The sequence below is a fragment of the Pezoporus wallicus genome, unplaced genomic scaffold (genome assembly GCF_028554395.1).
Source record: "Pezoporus wallicus isolate ANWC-B61680 ecotype Strahan unplaced genomic scaffold, APGP_CSIRO_Pwel_v1 contig_6464, whole genome shotgun sequence".
In the NCBI taxonomy this organism is placed as follows: domain Eukaryota; kingdom Metazoa; phylum Chordata; class Aves; order Psittaciformes; family Psittacidae; genus Pezoporus; species Pezoporus wallicus.
The window spans coordinates 732,716-758,610 of record NW_026642130.1 but is presented as its reverse complement, the minus strand read 5'-3'; the positions used below and the strand labels follow the sequence as shown (position 1 = coordinate 758,610).

Here is a 25,895-nt window from a genome sequence, read left to right as displayed (position 1 = left end):
CTGTAGGTCTACCAGTTTTGCATGCAGTGAGTGTATGGAGTTAAAACAGTCGGGTTTAAAAACCCACCTCCTCATGTAGTCATCTTAGCCAGATATTGCCAGCCACCAGAAATGCTGTCCCCTGGAGAGCTCAGACAACCAACAGCAGACACTAGTTACACAAACATGGTGTAACTATGTTTTTTTTATATGTAGAATTTATATTCAGTTTATGATTATAGTGTAATACCATGCCCCACAGGGTACAGCACAGGTTTCACCACCATCTGATCACTGTGCTCAGCAAGTCAGGAGACTGTCCAGAGCTGCAAGCAGCATTCAGACCAAACACAGTAGACTGATAGCTTTCCATAGGCTAATCTAGTGCCTCAACTGGCTTTCTTGGGAGCCTGCACAGTCACAGCAGCTTTCTGTGGAGCTGCAAGGTATGGCTTGCAAAACCAGGCTATTATACACCACAGCATACTAGGGTCACCACTGGAAAGTCAGCTTTGTCACTGCCCCACACAGGTGGCCACCATCTTCTCTTTCCTAATCCAAGACAGAGGCAGTTCCAATGACCCAGGAATACCTGACACGTAGCCAGGGAACCAGGTAGCTGGTTTTGCAATTCCAGTATTACATGTGCTGTTGCAATGTGGCACAGCCAGGAGACATCAGAAAAATGTGGGATACAGCCAGCATATGTTTGCTGCTGCATTCAGTTACCCCTTCTCCGACCCTCTGCAGGGAGCTCAAACTGCTCTCTCCACTCAGCCGCATATACCAGATTCAGTCAAGGCTCTCCTCATGCAGCTGCTTGCCTCTTTTGCCATCCAGCTCAGAGCTGCATCTCCAAGCTGCTCACGCAGAATGGTGGTAATACAGAGGTTAAAATAATACATCTTAACTGCAAGTATTAGCTTTAATGGTAGAGTCAAAGTGGTTTGGCTTAAAATTTCATCTATGCCCTTGGCGTCTACTTAAATTAAGATCGCACACAATGAGGTAGATACTGAGACATTATGAAAGGTGTCCACTGCATTCAGAGCAATTCTTGCAGAAATGTAGGTATATGCAATACACTTCATCTTGATGACAACTCCGAATCAAGGCAATTCCAGATGAGAAATGTTGCTGTGTTTTAACTCACACTGTGATGCAAGGGAGCTGCACTGACCTTTCCTGGCTGCCATTCTGTCATCCTTATAACAACCGTTTGCAGTTTTTAGACTGGTTTTGGACTTCTACTGCCCTTTCAGGAGCAGAGTAGAGCGCTCCATCACGGTACCAGCTGAGAGGTGGCATAACTGATGACCTGATGCCTGCACCCAGCACAGAAAGAGAACAGGAGGGCTGGGGCAGCTCTGCCCACAGGGATGGCCAAGGCTGAAAGCCCACAAAACAGAGAGGCCCTGAATTCAAATCCACACTCCAGCCTGTCAATGCACAGGGTGCTCTGCTATCTCAGCCTCCCTCCTCACCTGAGCTTCACAGAAAGGTCTGAGGATCAGCAGTAGAGGCTGCAAGAGGACCAGAGCTAGCAGGGGTACCCTTCTGCCTGTGTAGGCAAGGGCAGGGGCCAGGCCTTGTTATTTTGCTCTTTACGGTAAGAGAGAGAGCACATTTTTGGCCTTCCCACACAAATCTATAGCTGTATGGCTGCCAACACTTTATCACCTCCCATTTCACTTTTGTTTGTTTGTTTTTTTGGTTTAAAACTTTGCCCAAGGTCACATTCAGCAAAGACTCCTCCCTCAAAATACAGCATTTAGAATCCTATCACACTAACATTTGGAAATTGCATTGAAATCCTTCTTGCAAATGCATGCATTTAAGAAAGCCCCAACTGAGCAAAAGAGGAAAATTTTGCCCCACATACCTTTGCAGGTGAATCATTGTGCAGAGGCCACCTTGCAGGCTGTCATCGTGACTGTGCACAGATCAATAACCAACCCCTACTCACCCTCTCCTGTCCTCATGAGAGGCAAACACCACACACCCATAGAGCAAGCATTACACAGTAGCCTTGAACCTCAATAGCTAGTATAAACAAGCTTGGGACAGCTCAGGACCTCATATATCAAGTATAAACTGCTACAGACAACACTCAAAGCCCTCTGTGAAAAGCATCAAACTCTCCTAGAAAGAGCCCAACTGGCTATTGAACTTGCCTCCACAATCCCTTCCAACCCAAACCATTCTGTGGTGTGCAGTTGTTCTTTCTCCCCTGTGGTGAGTGATATGGGGCAACCATCCTAACAGCAGTGCTTTCATGTTACTTTGCCATGCTAAGTTACTTTTCCTGGAAAGCGCTGCATTTGCCTACAACCAACAAAGTAAGTGCAGAGCTGTGGCAGATCATGTGTACAGCACATGCTCTGTGATGTTCTGTGCATTACAGCCAACTTGAAAAAGTAATTAAGCAAAAATAATGTTCTTGCTGGATGTTGTGGATACTTAGTAGAGTTCAGTGGCAGTGAAGCGCTCCCTCCCCAGGGAACATTCCAGAGTCATGAGACTCTGCAAAGGATGACCTGGAAAAGGCTAACACATAAGAAACACTTGCTTCTCTGAAGCGTGGAACTTTTGCTGGACCTGCAGAAGAGGCCCTATCAGGCATCCCTGAGCAGATACAGGATGATAACAGAGGTGTGCTTGGGATGCTGAAGGGCAGCACAAGGGTGACAGTCTCTCTGTAAATGTATAATGCAAAACACAGAACCACAACATGGCTTGCGACAGAAGGGACCCCAAAGCTCACACAGTTTCACGTCCCCCTAGACCAGGTTGTTCAAGTCCCATCCTGGCCTTGAACACTGTCACAGATGGGGCAGCCACAGCTTCTCTGGGCTGCTTGCAACAGGGCCTCACCAGCCTCACAGGGAAAACTTCTTCCTCAGATCTCATCTAAATCTCCCCTCTGTCAGTTTAAAGCCATTCCCCCTTGTCCTGTCCCTACAGGCCCTTGTCAAAAACCCCTCTCCAGATTTCCTGTCAGCCCTTTTAAGCACTGGAAGCTGCTCTAAGATCTTCATTGAAACCTCTCTTCTCCAGGCTGACCAAGCACAGCTCTCTCAGCCTGTCTCCATAGCAGAGGTGCTTCGGCCCTCACAGCACCCCCGGGGCCTCTTCTGTACTTGCTCCAATAGCTCCATGTCCTTCTTATGCTGGGGGTCCAGAGCTGGACACAAGACTGCAGGGGGCTGGGCTGGGAGAAATCACACCAGAGCAGAGGGGGAAAATACCGTCCTTTGAACTTCTGGTCACGCTGCTGGTGATGCAGCCCAGGACACGTTTGTTTCTGGGCTCAAGCACACACTGCCGGGTCACGTTGAGTTTCTCATCGACCAGCATCCCTAAGTCCTTCTCCTCAGGGCTGCCCTCAATCCAGTTTCCCCCAGCCTGTGTTTGTGCTTGGGAGCACCCCAGCCCAGGGGCAAGACCTTGCACTTGGCCTTGTTTAACTTCATGTGAGGTTCACATGGGCACACTGACAGCACACTACAGGCACCTGAGACTATCTGGGATGTGGTCTTGCACTGTCACTCAGCTGATCTGATGGCCTGGTGCTGCCAAAGAGAGACATCTCTTCCCAAACTTACAAGCCTGGGACCAGAGTAAGCTGATTCAGGGAGTTGAGCTGGAAGGAATTTATCTATATTGAGAAGGAAGATATGTAGCAGCACAGAAAGATCAGGGGAAGACAACACTGGAAGCAAAACCTTTCCTTGCATCACCAGTTTGACACTGTATCAGTTCACCTACAACACACAACCACACTGTAAATTTAGATAGCTTTACAATTTTAAAGTTGTATCTCACATTCATTATTCCTCTCCCAACACAAGAATCAGCTGTTCCATTATAAATGCTTTTATACCACTACCATGCTCTCCACCCTACAGGTGCACACATCAGCTGCAGGTAAAGTGGTTCAACTTTTGAATGTAGACAAAGATACTGAAACAATGCTAATGGTGGTGAAAGGCTGCCTGGGGAGAGAAAAGATCACAGGTTTAGGAGGAAAGGGAAAAAAGACCTACAATTTACCTGTGCTTGGGTCACTGCTCATTAACGCTCTGAAGAGAATCACTTCACATGTCAGAAATTATGCTGCTCTTGGCTTATTCCTTCATTATCTATCTCAGAATCCAGTACCCTTTTCACACACACAACCTAATGGGAACACTTACTCTGAATAAAATGAACAGAAGGAAAGAAAAACTGGGGTCCTTCATTTGTGCAAGAAAACTCATCGGGGACCCAGCAATGGCACCAGGTTTCACCACTGACTTCTTTTAGGTCACTCTGTGCATTTCCACCTTCTCCAAACAAAGGGAAAACCTCCCTGAAGAGCTCCAGTCTGCACAGGCAGAAGACATGGTTGCTTTCTCCTGTTGATATTTCAATCTATCCCCTGCTGATTTGGGGTTTCCAACAGACTTTGCAAGAGCTTTTCCATTAAGGCTGCTCTCCATTTTAAGGAGCTTCTGGAGAGACTGAACTGTGTTCAAGGCAGACACATAAAACTTTTAATTTTGGCTATTAGGCAAAGCTCAGTGCTCAATAGCAAAGCTGTCCCTGTTGGGGTTTGGTTTTCTGTTTTTTTTTTTTTCTAAACATGGCTTGGGAAAAAAAAAAGCAGCTATAACACACCCTTCGTTAAATATTTAACCTTTTTTTACCATATGGAAAACAAAAATCCAACATCAGACAGCCCTCGTATCAGGGCTGGCAAGGGCAGGATCACTTTTCCCACACACCTTCTAATCTTCTGCTAGCAGCACTGATAAAATAAACTAATAATAATTATTAAAAAGTGCTTTAGTCTCAAGATGAAAGGACAAAAGAATCCACACCTTGCTGGAAGAGAATGATAAAACACAACTTCAACCAGAACGGTTAAAACATCCATTTTCAACCCAAGATTTTGTCAATTCCCCCTCCCCTTCCTGCTACAGATCCAAAACTATGACCCTTGGGGTTGCAGTCCCACAGACAGCAGCAGACTGACACTTCGTCTCACTCTTACAGTAAGATCTCAGAGGCAAAAGCATAGAGAAACAAAGACACACTTGACTAGCAAACCCAGGAGTATCAGTATAAATTGGCTCCCTAGAGATCTAATGAAAGCTTCCTTTCCTCCTGAAAGGCCTCAGCTCTGTGATGCCTCATGGTGAGAGCTTCAGACAGAATTAAACGGACACTATATCTGTCCCCAGGGAAAGGCAGCAGCTGGATCACCAGGATGAAGCAGAGGATCCAGGCAGCCCCACACTGAACACAGGAAGGGAAAAGAAGTGCAGTCTCCCTTCACTAGGGGAGGTTTCAGTACAGCAGTGCATTCACTTCCACCCCTCCCAACTTAAATCTCTCTTCTGAGAAAGCTTTCATAGGGACTTCCTTGTAAGACATGAACTACAGTCCATAAGATCTACACTGTCCAGAGCAGCAGCCACCACCGGACACCTGTGCAGAGCTGAGGCAGTGCAATGCCTCTGAACTCATTCCAGATCCAGACCATTTTTGTGTCTGCTTGCAAAATCTTCCCCCTTTCTTTTCAACTGTGTAAATACTACCACACAAAACAATCATCTCATTTGTCACAGATTACGAACCAGGTAACTTTTTCTGCAGTTCTATATAAGGCTGAAGTCCATTCAGAGGCAGAAGTGAAACCTGTTCTGCCCAGGAATCTTCCCAGCGAGGTAAGCCCTGCTCCTTGCTCGCTACAAGATTGCCTCTTCCAGAATTTTAAGCATCATACTCAACAGTGACATGTCCATGACTTCCACATCAGTGCTTCTGCTGCCTGTGGGAGGAATAAACCTTGGCTTGCTTGCATAATAAAATCACAGAATGGTTTGGGTTGCAAGAGATCTTGAAGCTCACCTAGTTCCTGTCCCACGGGCAGGAACACCTTCCACTAGACCAGGTTGTTCCAAGCCCCATCCAACCTGGCCTTGAACACTGCCAGGGATGGGGCAGCCACAGCTTCCCTGGGCAACCTGTGCCAGGGCCTCACCACCCTCACAGGGAACAACTTCTGCCTAAATCTCATCTCAATCTCCCCTCTGTCAGTTTAAAGTCATTCCCCCTTGTCCTGTCCCTACAGGCCCTTGTCAGAAGCCTCTCTCCAGCTTTCTTATCAGCCCCTTTAGGCACTGGATGCTGCTCTATGGTCTTCAGAGAACCCTCTCTTCTCCAGTCTGAACAAGCACAGCTCTCTCAGCCTGTCTCCGTAGCAGAGCTGCTCCAGCCCTCAGATCACCTTCAAGGCATCCTCTGGACTCTCTCCAACAGCTCCCCAGAGCTGGATGCAGGACTGCAGGGGGAGGTCTCACCAGAGACGAGCAGAGAGGGAGAATCCCCTCCCTTGACCTGCCAGTCACTGATGGTCAGCCCAGCACACAGTTGGGTTTCAAGCACACACTGCTAGGCCATGCTGAGCTTCTCATAGACTAGCATCCCCAAGTCCTTCTCTGGAAGAAGAGCTTCTGTGCCACTTTGGAAGTGGTTGTAGGAGAAAGCTCTGAAGAAGTAAGTATCCTCCAGTCGTAAGTAGCACCAGCTAAACACCAGAAGAGCAGCAGGTCTGAGACTCACAGGGTACAGGAAGCACAGGACAAAAACATTTCCAGAAGTGAAAAATTTAATAAGCTTGTTATTATTTTTGGAAAAATAACACTGATTCCTACTCTTCCTTTGATCTGCAACAGAAGGAGGAAGGAGTGAGAAACAGGTTGTTTAAACAACAACAGCTGTTACATTAATACCAGCATAATAGAGGCATAAGCATCCTGTTCTTATCAGAGTAGTTGCTGTTTAAGTAAGAGCTCTGCCTTTTGAAGAGTACTTTATAACCTCAAACACAAACCTTCAGCCATATCTTCTTCCTAATCATAAGTCAATTATCCTGCTGAGTGATGACAGAACAATTCCACAAAGTAAATCCTTTTTGTATCTGTGCCTTCTGTGATCAGGTTGCATTAGAAACTTCCTTGCTCAAACAAAAGCAAGGATGAGTTCACTTGTCCTTCCCACAATTGTTCCCAAGGGTCTCCCTCCAAACTACAACGTGAACCTTCATTGTAGAGAAAACTTCATCTGACAACAAAAGCTAATGCACTTTTACTCAAACTGAAACTTCACCAGCCAATCTTTTATCAAGCCCAAGGCTATCTAGAAAGTGTCTATGTCCAGCTGTCTATAGATTTTACTCACAGAAGCACATTAGTGCTCCTGGTAAACATTGTTCACGACTTCCCAATCATTACTATAGTAATGCAAACCTCCTGGAGAGTCCCTTTAATACTTTTTAAATCACTTCAAAACAGCTTTACTATAGTAAATAATTAGTGCAACATTTCTGTATCACAAGCAAGTTTTAATCTGTTCTCAGGCTTTGTACCTTACCGTATTCTCATCTCGAACACCATTCCTTTCCTAGGTGCTGAAGTCCAGATACACTTAAATTATTTCCAGAGCAGGCTCTCCTGGTACCCGCTTTTGGGTAAACGAATGATATTGCACTCCCAATAAATCGAGGGAAGCCAGAAATTCTTAAATCAACCCAAAATCTGGCCAATGCCCACGGTTATTTACCCCATTCTTATGCAGAATCTTTGAGTAAGCACAGCCAAGGGCTCTGGCTTTAAAAATAATCCAGAAGCTGATGCTTCCTGCAACATGGAGCTCTCTTACCCCTGGTGGGCACACACACGGTCCTCAGGAGTGGAAGCAGCTCCTGAGCTGTCACATGTACACTGCTAAAGTACCTAGAGTGCTCAGCGGAAGAAAACGGAGTGAAGCAAAGCAAAAGAACCATCAGGTCACATTCAGCAACACTTGCCTGCCTTAAAGGAGGCATCCACTGCAGGCTCAATTCCTTGGCTTCAGTCCAGCTTCCAAGATGATCTACAATCCACATGCAACATCCTTTCGGCCTATCTGGATGTAATTTGAGTTCAGACTTACTTGCCTGGCCAAGGCACAGGTTAGAGCCAACATCTTTTATTTTGCAGAGATGATCCAATGTCATCCCACAGTTCTACAGGCTGGCATAATCCAGCTCTACTTCCAACTCATTCTGCAAACAGCTCTAGGAAACCATCCCAGCAGGGTGTCTGTCCTCCAGGGAACATGGTTTCTGATCAGCTGCTGTTATCTCTAGAGCAGAGAGCACATGTTCAGTGAGAAGTCCCCACAAGACATGCCTATAGATAAGTATGAAGAGAAGTGTGGCAGAAAATGGTCCCTTGTAGCAAACATGTGTGATGATCCTCTACCTTAATACAAAAACTGCAGCTTTGAGTTCAGTAACTCTCTGACTGTTTGCCTCTGCTGTTCCAGAAGCATCAGTAAATGTTTACCCCTGCTTCAAAGGAAGAGCTGCATGGTATTTCTGAACAGGAATGGTCAGATTCTCCCTGCTTCATCTTGGATAGGAGCACAAGACAAGAAAAGCAGAAAGAAACCAGTCTAGAGCCTTGTCCCTGTAGCAGAGACAGCATGAAAAACATAACTAGGGAGTGTGCTAAGGTACCCTCCCAGGAGCAGTTCAGGAACGAACCCAAGGAAGGGCCTAGAGAAGAGCAGCAAGGGAGCTGGAGCACAGCCCAACAGGGGATAGCTGAGCTTTGTTATTTAATACCCTAAAAAAATAGCAATACCAAGAGAGTAAGAGGGATGGAGAGCTGCAGACCTGCATGAACACATTATAGAGGATCTTCTATGCAACTTGATGGTTTTAGCCTTAGTTGAGCTCTCTTCTCTAACCCACCATGTAATTCAAGAAGAACTGCAAGCAAAAAAGAAATAAATACACAAACAGTGACTTATTCTACCTAAATATCAACCAGTTCCTGGAGGGGAAGGGAGGAAAACAGAACCCAAACTGATACTACAGGCTTAGCAAGCAGGGGCACTTTAGCATATACTGCTGGCTTTGTAGTTCTACCACAAAGGCAGCCTGTTACAGCTCTACCATTACAGCATTGTCCCATGCAGCCTCAAGTCTCAGTTTCAATGGCTGCATTAAATGAAAATGTCCCCTGGGTGATGCTGCTACTTGGCTTCTTGAGGTGACCGTTTATAGCATACCACTCGCCTAGCACCACTGCTGGGTCTCCAAACTTGCCCTTGCTCCAAGCTAACACGAGGTTTCCCCTCCACAGTCTCCCCATCACAAGAGATTTTCCTAGGCAGAGCAAAAGTCCAACACATAACTCAGTATTTTACAAGCCCTTTCCACACTGGCTGTATTATTCAGTTAGCATACTAAAAAAAATTAAAATAGAAATAAATAGATGCAGTGTTCCAGTGCTGCCCAGGAAGAGCTGATTTCACAGAGGGATTGATGTCTGGTGCATTTACACCCTCTAAGGACTGCCCAGCCAAAAATAACCCTGAAACTAATATGAGAAACAGCCAATTTGGCTGTTCTTACACCAACCAGATTAAAAATTACTCTCAATTTACTTTCTTACTAAACTACATCCAAAACTGTTACAGCAGGCTGGCTGTAGGCTGGCAAGCTAGCTGTGTGCAACTTCACATAAGCATGAGTAAAAAGAAGAATGAGAAAGAACCATAAAATTTATATATTATATATACAAAGAAGACAAGGAAAGAATGAAAAATTCTCCCACCAACAGTTCTTCAAACAAGCAGGAGCTGGGACACCCCAGGCAGCAATAGAACCCAGATCAACCTGTGGTTTCTGGACCTGTTTCTCTCCCTCTTACCTCCTCTTCAGGACATACATGCCCCCTGTTCAAGGGGACTCCACAGTTTGGATTCAGGACTGTGTGAGGCAGCTCAGGGTGCCACAGGTGAAGCATCTTGGCAGGCCAGGTAAGACTTTAGGCAGTTGGCATTTTATTACCAGTGTCTGCACAAATCTGTGCAATAAAGTGACTGTACATTTGTACATTTGTTGACATACTTTCCTGGACAATAGCAGCTTCAGAAGAAAAATGCTATGAGGACTTGGTCTGCAGACACATGTAGGTCTACTCTGCACTACTGTGATACCACAGACCAGCACAGAAGAGTCACAGGGCTTTTGACATGGCATTGCTATGGCAGAGATGGTCACCATAACGTAATGGTGATCAACATGGTCCCCTTGAAACAAGGGACTGGCTGAGTCAGACAGAAGCCAGATCCTCTGGCTTCTCTGAACAGAACAAAATCCACCAGCAAAGCACAGAGGGGCCCAAATGACTGTGGGGGGTTCTTAGGTTTTAAAGGCAGTAAGGAAGTATCAGGGAAGATGGCAGAAAGGAAAGGGGAAGAAAAGCCCAGTGGCAGGAATTGCCATGCAGCTGGGAGGCATCGGGGAAGATGCTCAGAACTTGTAACATAAGCCTCAACACAAAGGAAAACTGCTCTAGATGATCCATGGAGCTCTGACTCAGTGCTGAGGAAAACACCCAAGTGTTCCTTAGCTGAATGGAGGAAGCCCAAGTTTCCCAGGCTGCCCACAGGGCAGGACTCTTAACCACACTTGTGGGAGCCATGATTCACCTTAGGGCAGCACAGAAGCCACAGACATATGTCAGGGCAGATATACAAAGCCACGTAAGACTTGTCATAGCCCCAGGCATGTCAGACCATCACTGCAGACCTGAGACTACAACCCCAGATGCTAAGATTTCAATCACACTCCATTCCACTTCTACTTTTTGGAAGCCACAGCACTAATAAGGATCACTTATGCACAAGGGACATCCTGACTTTCCCTTGCAGAACCAGTACCTGTTTGATGACACTGATTTATATTTACCTAAATAAGACTAATTCTCCCTCTTGATATTGTTTCACCTCTTAAACAGTGGAGGAGGGAGACAAGGTTTAACATTAGGGTGTTTCTTGCCCCCATTTAGAGGATGCAGTATATACCAGCTGTCATTTAGCTTCACAAAATTGCTGCAGGATACAAAGATACATCTCATATCCTGGCTGACAGCTTTAGCACAAAGCCACACAATGTCTGCCAAGGCTCCCTGTTAAATACTATATTGTTCTAGTGACTCAGTGCACTGGAATGTATCAGGTTTATTCATAGCTTTTCTGATAGAGTCCTTAGATTAGACACAAACTTCTGCTTTTTTAGAAAAAAAAAAAAGTCTATAGCTTATTATCATGTGGAGCATACAAAATTTCTAGTTTCTTTTCCAGGGTTTTAAAAGCAGAGAACTGAAACAGAAGGACAGGCCCTTAGAAACCTAATGGTTCTTTCAAGCTTCTAGTAAGTAGGACTGTAAGAACATTTGAGAGGAGAAAAAAGAAAACAGGCATGCACCATGACCAGAAGTTACTGCCAAAAGGAAAGAGGACAGAAGAATAGTGAAGAATGTCACAGATATGAAGCATCTTCTGTGAAGATGGTCGAATTAATTAGGATATTTTAGTAATAGAATCATAAAACAGTTTGGGTTGGAAGAGATCCTAAAGCTCATCCAGTTCCAACCCCACTGCCACAGGCAGGGACACCCTCCACTAGACCAGGCTGCTCAAAGTCTGGAAAAAAAGACCTCTGACAGGGGACACAGCAGGGATCTACAGAACCCAACCGAATGGAAGTGGCAAACATGCAAAAAATTCCCTAAATGGGAGTTTATTACAGGAAACCAGTTGGCGGCAGTTACCAAGAGAGGGTGGTCCATCACATAAAGTTGCAGCTGAATTTTGAAATGTGCTTCCAGCCTCTGTCCTGTTACCACACATGTGGGGTCAAACAAGAGCTAAATAAATCAATGTGAGATGAAGGCCATTTCTCCCAGCTACTGCTGGAGACAGGACAGACCTCTGGCCTTCCACAGCTCACGTGTTTGTTTGCCATGTTCCGAGTTTTTAATAAAGCAAGAGTCTAAAGCAACTTCCAAGAACAGCAGCAAAAAGCAGGAATTTGTCTCTTCTGCACTGATCTTCTGAAGAACTGTAGGCAGGAGGCACAGGCAGCACAAATCCTCTCTGCCACACTACACTAACTGTTCTTGCTTAGCCCTCTGACTTGCAGTTGTGAGCAACGACCATACTAGTACTCACACAGCTAAGCCTGGTGCTTGCACAGGAAGCATCAGACCTATGCTCACGTTCATACAGATGATGCCACATCCTCCTAAGAAGGGACCTGCAATACAACCTACCACAATACTTAGCTTTGCTGCCAAGCCAGAAAGCCTCAGGCGATGCCTGAGTCTTCTGAAAATATTTTCATATTCCAGCTGCAGCCCAGTTATTCAGGTATTTAGTGCCAGAGAGACAATCATGAATGTCATAAGAATGACTTGTTAAGGACTCCCTTGAAACATGTTTTTCTCTCTTTCTGTTCCATGGCAATCACAGACAGACTGTGTTTCTAGCATCTCCTCTGTTCTAGCTCTCTGCCAAAAACAGCCTTTGCATAGCTACTGACCAAAACTCATACCTGCAGTCTTCTTTTTACTCACAGTCTCCAAAACACCAAACCCAAAAGTCTTTGTCTCCTACATCATTCCTCCAGCCACCATCAGGCCCACAAATGAATAACAGCTTCTGAAGGTCAATGCTGAGCCTGCTGCACATGACACCAGCCATAATAAATGTTCTGCAGGCCAAATTATGCCCTCGGGGAAGACTACTCAGCCCTGTGGCCTTCTGCGGATTGCACAGCTGTCAGGCTGCAACTTACTGTGTTCTACTTAAGATATGCAAGGAGAAAGAGAATTCAATGGTATTGACTTATTTTAGCTACTGAAGTCAGCAGATCTGACTCTAAACACACACTGGGATTAGATCTGTTGAATAAGACCATGGCATGATGGCACCGTTGGTCAATAACAGCATCATTTGCTCTTCACATGACCTCCCTGCTGCCTCTAGTTTTATTATTCACCATTGTGTTTGTGCTACAGACCAGCAGAGAAGGGAGTCCCCACTATGCTCAGCACGTTGTAAAAGTAGGGTAGAAATACTCCCTGAATCCAGAATCATAACCAGGTAAACTCATGCTGTCATGAGTAGGAATAAAACACCTGAACCACCAACATGCTGTATGTCACACTATACTGGTCAGATACAGGAGAATTAAGAAGCCACAAGTAAGTACACCTCTTTTCCTCCTTCTTTCACAGAAGCACAGGAGTCCTCTGCATGCTCCTACAATGTATTTAAACCAACCTGATGACACAATCCAGTTTCAAAGCATCTTATTTTATCCTCATCTTCTGTTACCAATACCCAGAGTTTTAAAATTCGTTGTCCCATGTTATCCTTAGGGGAGTCACTTCCTGGGACTGTTACACAAATTGTGCAGTGGTCCCACTCAGTCAGTGCAACTCCCACACTCACCTGTATTTTATAGCCAGCAGCAAAGCATCCTCCCTGCTTGCAGATGCCTACAGGAGGCAGTTAACTGTTGCAGTCAGGCTATGCCACTGCACCAGATGGGCCAAGATGTTCCCATTAGCCAGTACTTGCTAAAGTCCCTCACAGGAGCAAATTTAACATATTTGTAGACACCTCATAAAGCATGAACTCATTATTACAGCCCATTAACATGCATGCAAGATATCTTAATGTGTAAAAAATCCCCATGAAATACGGATTTTCTCTTCCACTTTCAGAGAAAACCTGCCATCCTTACCATGAATAAGGAAACACTTCCCGGTTCTTTTTTCTTACCCTTCCCAGCCCACAAGTCAAGCCGAACCTCATCTACCTGATTTCACAGAACAGTTTTATGACTAACCCCCACACGTGCCATGGCAGTTCCCTCATCCATCCTCCTCAGAGTTCAATGCCTCTAACAAGGGTGTAATGGAGGAGGTGAACCTTTGCTCTCCTAACTTTAGAGCACTGCATTCTGCAGCACAGGAAGCCACACATGACACCTTTAGTGTCGATTCCCAACAGCCTTGAGCAAGTTACAAGACATAACCGCAGCAGTTCTCCACTCTGCTGAAACATGCACACTACTGGAAGTGGGGTATGAATAAATTTTACCACTTCAGATAAAAGGACTTGGAGCACATCTCCCAAAATAAGAATTGAGCCAAAGAAGCTTGTATTTCTAGGACAACACTGTCCAAGCATGCAGGCTTAATGCTGCACCCCAGTGAGATCAACTTTAAGTCAACATTAGGCACTATAGAAATTACTGTTCTTGAAATATTAAGGTACTCACTGTACAAGATGATCTGCTGGACAACTGGAATCTGCCCCTTTTTTTGTACCCAATTCTCTACTCATCTGGCTGGAGCCTATTAGAGAGGAAAAACAATTGTAAATATAGACAAAGTGATGGAGGTTTGGGGTTGTTTTTTTTTTTTTATTTAAAACAAACAAAACCCCCAAAACAAACAAGTAACCCAGCTAAGTAATTGCAACACAGACACACACACACACCCCAACACTGAGGTCAAGAACAGAAAGCACAGGCAAAGCTCACAGCAAAGTCTCTCAAGCAAATGCTATAATGTTTGAAAACAATCATGGCACCGGCTGCCTCTGCAGGCTCTCAGAAACATCAGACCTGATCCAACCTAAGAGTAAAGCAACATACAATAAAACAGCAGCAGCAAGAGCTATACAAACCCAGCTACTAAAGGGACAGTGAATCACAACTCTTTGTCCTACATGCTGGTCACCAGTGCACATGTGGCCAAGAGCATCAGTGGGGAAACAAATTTTTCCCTCACTGGCTGCAAGAACTACTTGATCAGACACAAGCCCGAAGGGTTAGATAGGCTGTGATCTAGCACGCACCAAACAAGCTCCTTTAACAGATTTTGTTGTTCAACACCCTTTATCCCCTTAATAAAGGGCCACTGAACTTCTGCTTAAACCCATTTTGATTAAGCGAAAGATTACCCATAGAATTGCACTGGGACACAGACAATAGGACAACGCGTTGCTAGGCATACATCTTGGTATACATCACGTAGACCAGTTATGCTTCAGGGAGACATTAAATCCCCATTCAATTAATAGAGACACCTCTTAAGATGAGCATTAAATAATTCCCTATGATGCAGCAAGACAACTGGCTACTTCAGTAAATTGGAATAGCAATAACTCCACATCTCCCTACCAACAAAATCCCCATCAAAACTTGCCCTTAAAACAACAAGAGGTCAGTAAGGAGAGATGGGGGGCAGGACTGTTACTTCTGCAGTGTTATTGTATGCTTATATTACAGACTCCTCATCAGAAAATTAAACGAAATGGACGCCTTTCACGTTTATCAATAACAGAGCTAATGGTTTTTATGTAAATGCCATTACTTTCAGCCAGATCTGCAAGAGACTCAAGCCATACAGCCCCATCTCCCCTTGCAACGACTCCCCTTCAGGCACCCAATCTAAATGCAAATTTTAATCAAATGGCAAAACCCAGAGTTCTCTGGTGATACTGAAAACAGAAAACTAGGGACAAAGCACACCTATTTGAGAGCAGCCCTCCTCTTCTGGAAAGACCTGCTGATCTCACATTGCTTTTTCATCCTGAACATACATAAAAATTAAAGTATAACTCAGTTCTCATTTATATTCATATTATTTAGCTACATAGCAAAAGAGTACTATCGTCTTCCATTCTGTCCTTCAATGTTAAAACAAGCAGGGGAACATTCTTCTATCAAGTTATGGAGAGAAGGTATCTCTTGGAGATGCTTCACCCACAACAGGAGCATCCCTTCAGAAAAGATATTGATCCAGAGCACTAAAAATCCCCTATTGGATCTGACAGGAGAAACAACACTTCCACATTCACAAATTTTCTCCTTGGAAGTGCTTTGTTTGTAAGTTGGAGGAAGAAGGTGTTATCACAGGGTGGTTATTAGGAGGCAGAAAGATAAAACTGTTGTCAACACAAGGAGCACCATTCTTATAGCATAAAAGTTTTTTTTGAAGAAGACTTAAATCCCAACCACCACTTGAAGCATATATCAAATCAAGTACTTCTGTCAGCACTGATTAAAACAAGGTACTAATGGCAAACCTGAACATAACTAACATTAGAAACTGAGCTCTTTAGTAAGAAGAAAGCACAGAGGGGAAACTAATGATTAAAACAAAGGCCAAAAGTCTGACAAACCAACTATGGCACAAGTCCATGAGTGAGTCTCGGGGGGGATTTGCTCTACACTACCACAAGCAGCTAAACACCAAAATTGCCATTTCCAAGAGGGGCACACAGCCTCAGAGGAATGCAGTTAATTAACTCTACAGCTATATATACATGCTCTTTACACGGGTGAGGAGCTCAGCACTCTGTATGTTTTCAAAGTGCATGCTACAGAAATATCCATAGAGCAGAACCTCCCTAATTAACATTAATAACAAGACCACTTCTGAAAATGGCTGGATTTTGTGAGCCAGCAAGTGAACATGCAAAGCTGGGAAGTCAGAGACAACGCAGCTCAGCAGGCGCCTAGCTCGCTGCTTTGGATACCTACAATTAAATAATTTATCACTGTGCCTCAATGTCTGCAAGTGGATGTGAAGCTGTAAATAAAGCACCACCTATTATGCAAGGCCCTGCTAAAGCTGATAAGTAGAGTTTGACTGTGCATCAGAAGAGGTCATTAAATTAAAAAACCACAAACCTGACTATCTTCTCTCAGGAACTTTTCATGTGGGCCAGCAGCTCAGAAAACTCAACAGCTTCTTCAGATGTTCTGACAAACTTCATGGTTAAACAATTACAGATCTCATTTTCAATCCTTGATCACAACCTGGAATTGCTAAGGCTCCCTTCTCCTCCTCTCTAAGCCTGGTGAGGCATATCTTGGTGTGCAGCCACTTGGTGGGTCTTATAAAATCCCAGAATGGTTTGGGTTGGAAAAGACCTTAAAGCTCACCCAGTTCCAATCCCCTGCCATGGGCAGGGACACCTTCCAGCAGATCAGGTTGCTCAAAGCTACTTCCGGCTTGGCTTTGAACACTGCCAGTGATGGGTCTTCTCCAGCAAATGGAAACTGAGCCCCAACTTTGAGCTTGTCACCATACTGACCACACACAGGATCAACCAGTGAGCAATGAAAAAAAAAAAGGAAGAAGCCCTTCCAGAATAAGCACAGTTTTCTTTCCCCCAATTTGAACATTTCAGCAATGCAGTTCACAGCCCAAGCCTGCAAAGCAGAAGCAGCGAGCAGCAGCACTGGGACACAAACAAGCATCTCCCAAGTTGCCATACCCGAACAACTCTGCCACTCAAGAAAACTCATTGTGCAACCACACAGTGGTGTGTTGGTGACGGTGCCACTCAGCCACCCGGGATTTCACACCCAGCCACCATGTGCAAGTGTAATCTGATTTAGCAGTCTAGCCCAACTTCAGCTGTCACACCACAACCACGGTACATTTGCTGCTGCAGCGTGCAAAGCAGTGTGCTTGCAAAACAGAGCTGTTCCTGTAGCAAAGTTATTTCCTCACAGAGCCAAAGGTTCGAAATCAGAAACAGCAAATACGTAGCTCAGTGCCCAGCTGAGCCACACACACTCCCAGCTGCCACTCACACAACCACAACCACTGACTTAACTGAGAAGTGAGGCGCCAGTGATACAAAGATTTTCCTTTGGGTGGCAAAAACTTCCAATCACTTGAGTTTTGCAATTCCTTTGCAAAAGGAAAGGAACATCACTGGAAATATTTCTCTTTGCAAACAGCTTCTTAACAGCTCCTGTTCTTAGCTGTACAACTCAAGACCATGCTAAATGTACTCACTGCTCAGTTTTTCCCCAAAACACTATCATCACATACATACACAGCCTGTGGCTTCCCCCCTAAAGCTCAAGGTTTTGCCTTCACAAGAGTTCAGGTTTATGCACACCAAAACAGTCTGTTCAGCAGTCTTTCCTTACTGCCTTTTGTGAGAGGCTATGATAAATGCTATGATCAATGTGTAGAAATGCAAAGCAGAAGTCCGTACAGAAAGAAGCCAGTGTGTGAGGTGGTTTTGTCTTAAAAAGAAGAGAGGCAGGAATGACTTATCACCTCATTAGAGTTCCAGGCTGCAGTTTTTATTAGATATATTTAGACATCAATGGTTTAAACAAAAAAGGGGGTGGGGAGAAAAAGCAGTTATATTCTTAACATATGGCCCTGGATCAGCTGCACAAACAAAAATAGACACAGCAGATTCCCCAAGCACAGGCACTGATCCAGACAAAGGTCTGACAGAAATTAGCTACTGCCAGGCTGCGTCTTGTCCCATCCCCTTGCATCTCATACGCATGTGTGTGTCACACATACTACAGAAATAGTACAAGGGAGGAAGAGTAACTCCTGCTTGCTCCTAAGGAACACACACACACACTCACAAACCCTTTCTAGCCTTCTTTCTAAGGAAAAGAAGCTGGTCTCAGCAATGCCTGCAGACAGACGGGCCAACAAGCGCTGAACTTCACAGCACACCGTATCTGTGGCATCTCAGTGCTTGCTTGAGCGTGGCTTGGAAATACTCCAACACTTGGCTTTTCACCACTCCTGCGTGAGCATCTCACCACACCTTGCAGTTAAGGTATTTCTCCAAAGCTCATATCTGTTTTCTGACATCATTACACAGATGGAAGAGTAAGCAAGCTGTCCAAGGAAGTGAAAAGGCAAGTCATGCTGTATTTGCTTCCCAGTGGGGAAACTGAGGCACAAAAGAGGCATATTCTGCCTAGAATTCATTTCCTATTGCAGGAACTGAGGTGATATCCCAGCCATTTGCCTCTTCATTATCAAGTGTCTCCTAGGGCACTGCTGCAGCCCAGTGTCATCCCAGGCAGCATCCTTTTCATGCTGTGGTCTCTATTCTGCAAAAGACAATGCAGCTCCAAGAAAAACTTAATTCAAAATCACAAGTCAATGTATACAATTCTGGCATGCCCAAAGCACAAATTATTAATGTTAATTTCATCTCCTGACCCTCATGGCAATGATAAATTACAGCCAGTCATATACATGGACACTTTTACTGAACAAAACAAGGAGGCACACCCAGAGCAAGCATGTCTGGTAACCACTAAACACACATTTTGGTGCTGTACGTGGGCAGCAACTGCTGTCCAAAGTATTTTAATAGCAGAAACTGCACTGCTTGCTCCAGAACGGCAAAAAAAAAAAAAAAAGGGAACAGAAACCCAAACAAACACCACCACAACACCAAAAATCCTCAATACATTCCTCCTCATAGTCAAAGCCAGAACACAAGAAACAAACAATAAAAATTATTTCCACACGAGAAGTTAAATAAGCCCAAAAACACACACACATGGAAAGAAACAAGCCTCCAAAAGTGGATTTGCAAAATAGTTCAAGGCCTCAACCTCCCAGAAGAGCAAAAACTACAGCTGAATCAACTGCAGGGCTGATGCCCCCTTCCCGACCCCATCACTACCTGCTTCAAAACCAACCCAAAACTCCCCTACTCAGCATCCCAACAGCAGTGAGTGTAAATATGCTGGCTCCATTTCAAGCACTGGCTCCATTTCTGCCCCAAGCTAGTGACCCCCATCATAGCCTGCAGCAGTGTCTGCACACAGGCAGCATACAATGCAAGGCCTACAGCAGCAGATGCCCTCAATACTGCACATCCTTTAGCCTGTGCCCCCATTTCAGTTTGCCTAAAGTTACCCCTTCTGGGTTGAATTGAGCACAAAGCCCCATAAAGTGAATGCTGGTCCACCCACCTGCCTGGAGATACTCCTCCACAAGAGGCACAGCATCCCTATCATTCCAAGGGGAAGCATTCAGCACACCTAGCCCAGATTCCCCAGCTGGGATAGTGCTGCACCCAAAATCCTTAAAGGCTGCAGGAAAACAAATCTTCAGCAGGGGCACAGCCAAGTTTTTACGCTACCATGCTTCCTCCAGATCACAGAAGCATGGCTCGGACACACTCACTCTTCACCACAGACAAGTAAAAGCGCTTTAAGGAGGGCTTCCCCCCCCTCCCCTTCACTTTGTTTTAAAGGGCTGAAGAATTTCCTTCATGAAGGCTCCCAACTGCGGCTCATGCCGAGTTATTTTTAAAAGCACAGAACTAGATTTCCAAGACTGTGAATGAGGAAATGCAAAGCTTTTATTAAGCAATAATAGCCCAGACAATGGTCACAATTTCCCAAGGGTCTGAACACTGAAGCTGACAATAAGCTTTATTCCTCTACAAAACCCCCTTCACTGGCTCAGAGGGTTTGCTTTGTATGACCCAGGCTCAAGTTAGGGAGTTAAAATAAAAAGCTCTATGGTCGTTTTCAGTGTGATTTTCTCCACCAATACACATCTGACCAGAGATACAAAAATCACTGGCAAAAGATACTTGCACTGTCTCATTCCCTCCTTTGATAGTGCAGTAAGACCCCACCAAGCTTGCTACCAGGACATCAACCTACCTATCTGGACCTTCCCCTTGCGGATGGATCACACTGACAAACTGCCCAACCTTTCCAGGGTCAGCAGAACGAAATAAAACCCTTCAACTTTCTTCACTGATGTTTGAACCATCACAATGATTTGCACCAAAATGGCCAGACACATGCTTCAAAGCTCAGACCTGCTACTACATGGTATAATCAGATCCAGTGACCACATCAGCTCTTCCTTCCTCTGAGAAGGAGGAAGTTGCAAATACGGGCAGCTTGTACAGCCTCCAAAAATACCCATTACCCAAAGTTTGGCCTTGAGTAAGCCACTTCTCATTCAATACGGCATCATGGTTGGCCACAGTTAATTACCATTACACCTAAACTACCTGGTCTGACTCTCCCTACACCTAGCAAAAGCAGCATGCACTTCTGGGGCACGTGAAACTTGACTGGTTCAAGATGCCTACTTAAGACAAGATGAGCTGTGCTACAGAAAGGGGTGTTCTTCTGGGCTGACTATAAAGCAGATCTTGGAGAAAAAAAAAAAAAGGAAAATTTGTAGACAGATAGATCTCTACAGAAGAGTCCCAGCCTAAATGTGTCTGACTCAAATGCTTCTCTCACCTTAAACAATAAAGAGGCAAACATTATACATTCAAACTGACATTAGTTATTCAAACTGACACCAGAGTATTTCTATCTTTCCACCATCTCTCTTCCTCCTTGTCCCAGCAAAAGCATGGCATGGCTACACAGCAACCCGAAGTTACAACTAGCCTCACAAACAAGAAGCGAGCTTAGATTCAATCTGATCGCTTCCAGACTGGTCTACCACACAGCCAGGAGACCACAGAACCTCTTTTTCCCAGCTTACCACAACTTCAGGGGGTTGTGAAAACATTTCCTAATCATCTGTACCATCTGTCAGTCAGTCTATAACCAAGAAAGTTCATGCCCAAAGCAGAAAAATACTTCAACCCCCTTTACAAATAGCTGCAACACTCCTGCTGCTGGTGCATGCTCACCAACAGCCACCACAAGCCACGGATGCAACACGCATGCCTGCTACATCTTCTTCCTCCTTCCACCACCCAAAGATGTTCAGACACTGGGAAATGGTTCAAGTTTCCTACAACTTCCTAAAGGAGAGAAGAAAAAGGTGTTTAGAGGTTTTAATTCAAAAGATGCTTCATCCCCTTCCCTTTTCCAACCCTGCCTGTAAAATCAAATATAAGACAATAGCCTTCTCATCCTTTGTTGTTTTTACTGTAAATTTCAAGGCCTCTTGACCCAATGCAATCCCTCAACTTGGCTTAAAATGCTACTGAAAAATGAGCTTGTCTGTAAAATGCTGTCCATGTTATATATGAAAGCCACTGCACACTCTGTCCACAAAAGAATGCAGAAATTCAGGATATATTCAGAAAATGGATGTACTCAGAAACTGAGGATGCCAAAACAGAGCCAGATACTGCCATTTAGAGATTTCCCAAAGCACTTTTTGTGCAGCAACACCTGTAGACCAAAACATTTTATTTTCCACCCTAATAATCAATAGATTTGCCAGATTAACTGAAGATCTGTCTGATCATGACAGGCAAAGCTGCTGAACTTCAAGTAGCTGCCTGAAACGCACACTCAAAGAGCTTATTTGTGACACCAAACAATAAACATAGCACCTTCAGTGCTCACTTCCACGTAGTAAAACACTCTGGGATGAGGAAAAAGCCCATCACAGCAAGATAAGTAGCCACAGGTGACAAACATGCATGCCAGCAGCCGCTGCTTGGCAGGTGACCCATAGTCTCCATCTAACCAAGTGAGGATCAGAGGCAGACTGCAGTCAGTGTTTCATCTGTGGTCAGCAAGAACCAAAGAGACTGGAATGGCATGAGGAAGACAGACATCATAACTTAAAAAGGCAGCCTTGACGGCAAGCATAGGTTCAATTAACAAGCTGTATTTGCCAGGCCAGACTCCAAAAATGCTCCACAGCATCCAGTCATCAAACTGTTGCTTAAAGTCATACCATGATAAGGAATTGGGTGTCATCTGGCTAAACAACTAATCCTGGCCAGATGCTAAAACTACCAGTCAATAAGTTGTTCATATATCCTATACCATTCGGGGCCCTGCCACAGAGAACAGCCACACACCATCACTCACACACCTGTGAAAATGGTTTGAGAGGTTCCTTGCAGTCCCAAATCCATTTGCCAAATGATACCTCATTTTTGGTTCACAGGAAGGTAGATCCCACCCCACCTCACTGCTGAAAAGCCTTTCGATTCCTATCTTTACAAATCATGTTATGCAACAGGTAATTCACTCCTACAAATGTAGGAGCAAAAATGCCCTTCAGCATTAATAACAATTCTAAATTACTATAATCTTAATAGAAATAAGATCATGGAGATTTTATTATACAACTCTGCAAATTACTTAATTTAACCTTATACTTTTTTTGCTTGATTTAAGACACTTTTTTCCTGCTCTACCCTTCACGCCTGCCTGTGAGAGTCCACACAACAAAACTCAGATATGGTTGTTAACTTTCAGATCCTGCATAACAGCTATTTTTTGACCTACAGAATATCTAAGCACATACCTCAAAAAGTATGTGCCAAGGATAGGTTATTCCAGGCACTTTAGGAGACACGGCTCTCAAGAAAGCGGTGACAGATACCATCTTTGGAAAGATTCAGGACTGTAAAGTACTGAGTCTTCATTGTATCAGTGAACTCTACAGTAATATGATAAACATTTTGGCATATAATGAATTTGCTGCATTACATTTACTGTCTGGGCTACCAAAGATCAGCTAGGAACTGATCAATTGTAGGAATAAAACTCCCTCACAGCTCAAAACTATGATGGAGATCTTGCTGCTTGCATCAGAACTGCAGCAAAAAGCTGGAGGGTGAAGAATAAAAAAAAAAAAAGGGGGTATTTAAAAAACACTGTAACAGCTTATTAACTCACCATTTACATCAGCTTCCACATATTCACAGTACCAGCAGCGAGATCCCTACAGTCACTCAAGCTGAACTGGTCCTGAAGCCACATCTTTACTGCTTGAATCCCAAGATTCATTTATGCCAGCAACAAACCTCTCAAAGATAACTTCAAAAAAGTCACAAGCATCCCAGGAGCTGGAAGGACAGGCTGCACAGTAGCTCTGAAACACAACAAAAATTGTGTGCTTTAGGCCCAGTTCCACAATCAGCTCATTCAGATGACTCACATGATTTCAGACACCTCTTTGCATCTCTATTTCTTTACCTGCTCGGAGGCATCAGTACTTTGTCATTTTGCACTCTCATCTGAAAAAAAAAAAAAAAAAACAACAAACCACTAAAACTAAAACCCCACACATGAAGTTGTCTGTATCTCCTCAAACCAAGGAAAGGAGACGCTGTGGTCTTTCTCTGGACACCCTTACCTCTGCAGTGGCTAAAGACATTCAGAGAACACATGAAGCCAACAGATACTAGTGTCTGCTGATCTATGCAGAAACCTCAGCCAGCCAAATTGTCTCACTTTCTTGGCTCTCATTTTCAACAGATTAAATAAAATTATCCCAGGGGTTTGGCAATGGACCAGAATGCAGGAGATCACTTCAAGACATCTGTAATAGCACACAATTAACAACAAGTCGTCAGTTTTGCCTTATGACCTCACTCATTAGGAAGAGTTTTATCGCACTCCAATGACATCTTTACAAACACACACACACCAAACCCCACCCCCCCCCCCCCCCCATCTCTGCCAAGTCTTTCCTTACTGCCATTATAAGCCTGAGGCTTCTCTTTCCTCCCCATGAGATGGAGTGAAGGTAAGATCTTAATTTTCTCTACCATCTGCAATGAAAATGCCTATACACACATGCCAAACAAGCTGGAATTACACCATTAATTTCAGCTTAGTCAGCTCACACACTACAGACTAAGTCAATACTTGACAGATATTTAGCAAGGACTACAATTTATGTAAATTCAGTGCATTGTGCCCACAGGAACAGATTATAGCAAAGGATGAGAGAGCAGGACACGATGCGTGGGATTTGGGGAACAAACACTAGATAACCACAAACTTCTTTTGGCTGGAGACCTCCTGTTGTCAAGAAAAAGGGGTTTGGGAGAATAGAAGGAGCACTGTCTCAAGATCAGTCCTCCAAACCAGGCCTGCTTCACAAGAAACAACCAGCCTTCCTGCAAACAGCACTATGTGTGAGTGAGAACATCTCATCTTTCAGAGAGGCAGGGTTGCTAAGGCAATCGCACAAAAGGCCCCTTGTCTGCATCACTCCACAGTTTCTCAGCACATCCCCATCACTATATGAGCTATAGGGCAACTCAGACCATACAAGAAGCTAAATACAGTCTCCATCGCAAAACCATGCATCCCTGCAGCAGTTCTTAAGAGCAGTTAATGTTTGCTGGTATCTTCACAGCTGCTCCACAGCTGGCAGAGAACAGGGAAATTCTGAGGAAAAGGATTTATGTGAAAATAATGCCAAAGAGGAAGAAGTCACAGGCAGAAAGCAGAGTGTGAAAAATAAAATAATAATAGAACAGATGAAGCTCAGCTTCACCATAAATTTCGACCAGCCCACTACTGTTACTCTTAGTTTTCAACAGAAAACACAAAAAAAAAAAGGAAGAAACCATCAACTGCAGGACAGTCTCTCAGCCTCCCACCCCTTTCTGCGATTTTTCACAGTTTCTGAAATGCAGTTATTTAAAACAAGCACAACCCAGCAGATATCGATGCTGTGAGTCAGCAACATCTCTTCACAGATGTGATCTCTCCCCAAAGTGACTGTTTTCCCAAGCAACATCTCAAGGCCAAGAGCGGCATCAGCGCAACTCGCTGAGTTTTCTGCCAGTACTGTTTAGAAGAAAAGCTGCTGAAACCACCCAGCATGCCAAGTTGATTAATGACACCCCAAAGAAATGGGTTCACCCCAAATTGTGTCAAATTTTAATTTGAAGCTGCTCCAAGTTAGAAGACTGAATTTTTACCTTTCTGATATAAAAAGCTAGAGAAGATAGAAGCAACCATGTCTGGGCTGTACCACCAGCAGCATGACCAGCAGGTCAAGGGAGAGGATTCTCCCCTTCTACTCCACACTGGTGAGACCCCCTGCACTCCTGCATCCACCTCTGGGGCCCCAGCATAAGAAGGATGTGGAGCTGTTAGAGCAAGTCCAGAGGAGGCCATGAAGATGCTCCAAGGGCCAAAGTACCCCTGCTATGAAGACAGGCTGAGAGAGCTGCGTTTCTTCAGCCTGGAGAAGAGAAAGCTCCAGAGAGACCTTAGAGCAGCTTCCAGTGCCTAAAGGGCAAGAAAGCTGGAGAGGGGCTTTTGACAAGGATCTGTAGGGATAGGGCATAGGGCAATGGCTTCAAACTGACAGAGGAGACATTTAAATTAGATCTTAGGGAGAAGTTCTTCCCTGTGAGGGTGGTGAGGCCCTGGCACAGGTTGCCCAGAGAAGCTGTGGCTGCCCCATCTCTGGCAGTGCTCAAGGCCAGGTTGGACAGGGCTTGGAGCAACCTGGTCTAGTAGA

General features: G+C 44.6%; 1 protein-coding gene across 8 annotated transcripts in view; it reads right to left on the bottom strand.

The window, feature by feature from the left end:
- Positions 1–25,895, bottom strand: part of EXTL3 (exostosin like glycosyltransferase 3) — a 154,217-nt gene that overhangs the window by 96,199 nt on the left and 32,123 nt on the right. For 6 of the 8 annotated variants that reach the window (XM_057427708.1, XM_057427704.1, XM_057427703.1 and 3 more), the window contains exon 2: positions 14,156–14,231. The exons of the other annotated variants lie outside the window; for them this stretch is intronic. The gene's annotated coding sequence lies outside the window, so the exon portion shown is untranslated. The remainder of the gene's footprint in view (positions 1–14,155; positions 14,232–25,895) is intronic. 8 annotated transcript variants of the gene reach the window in all.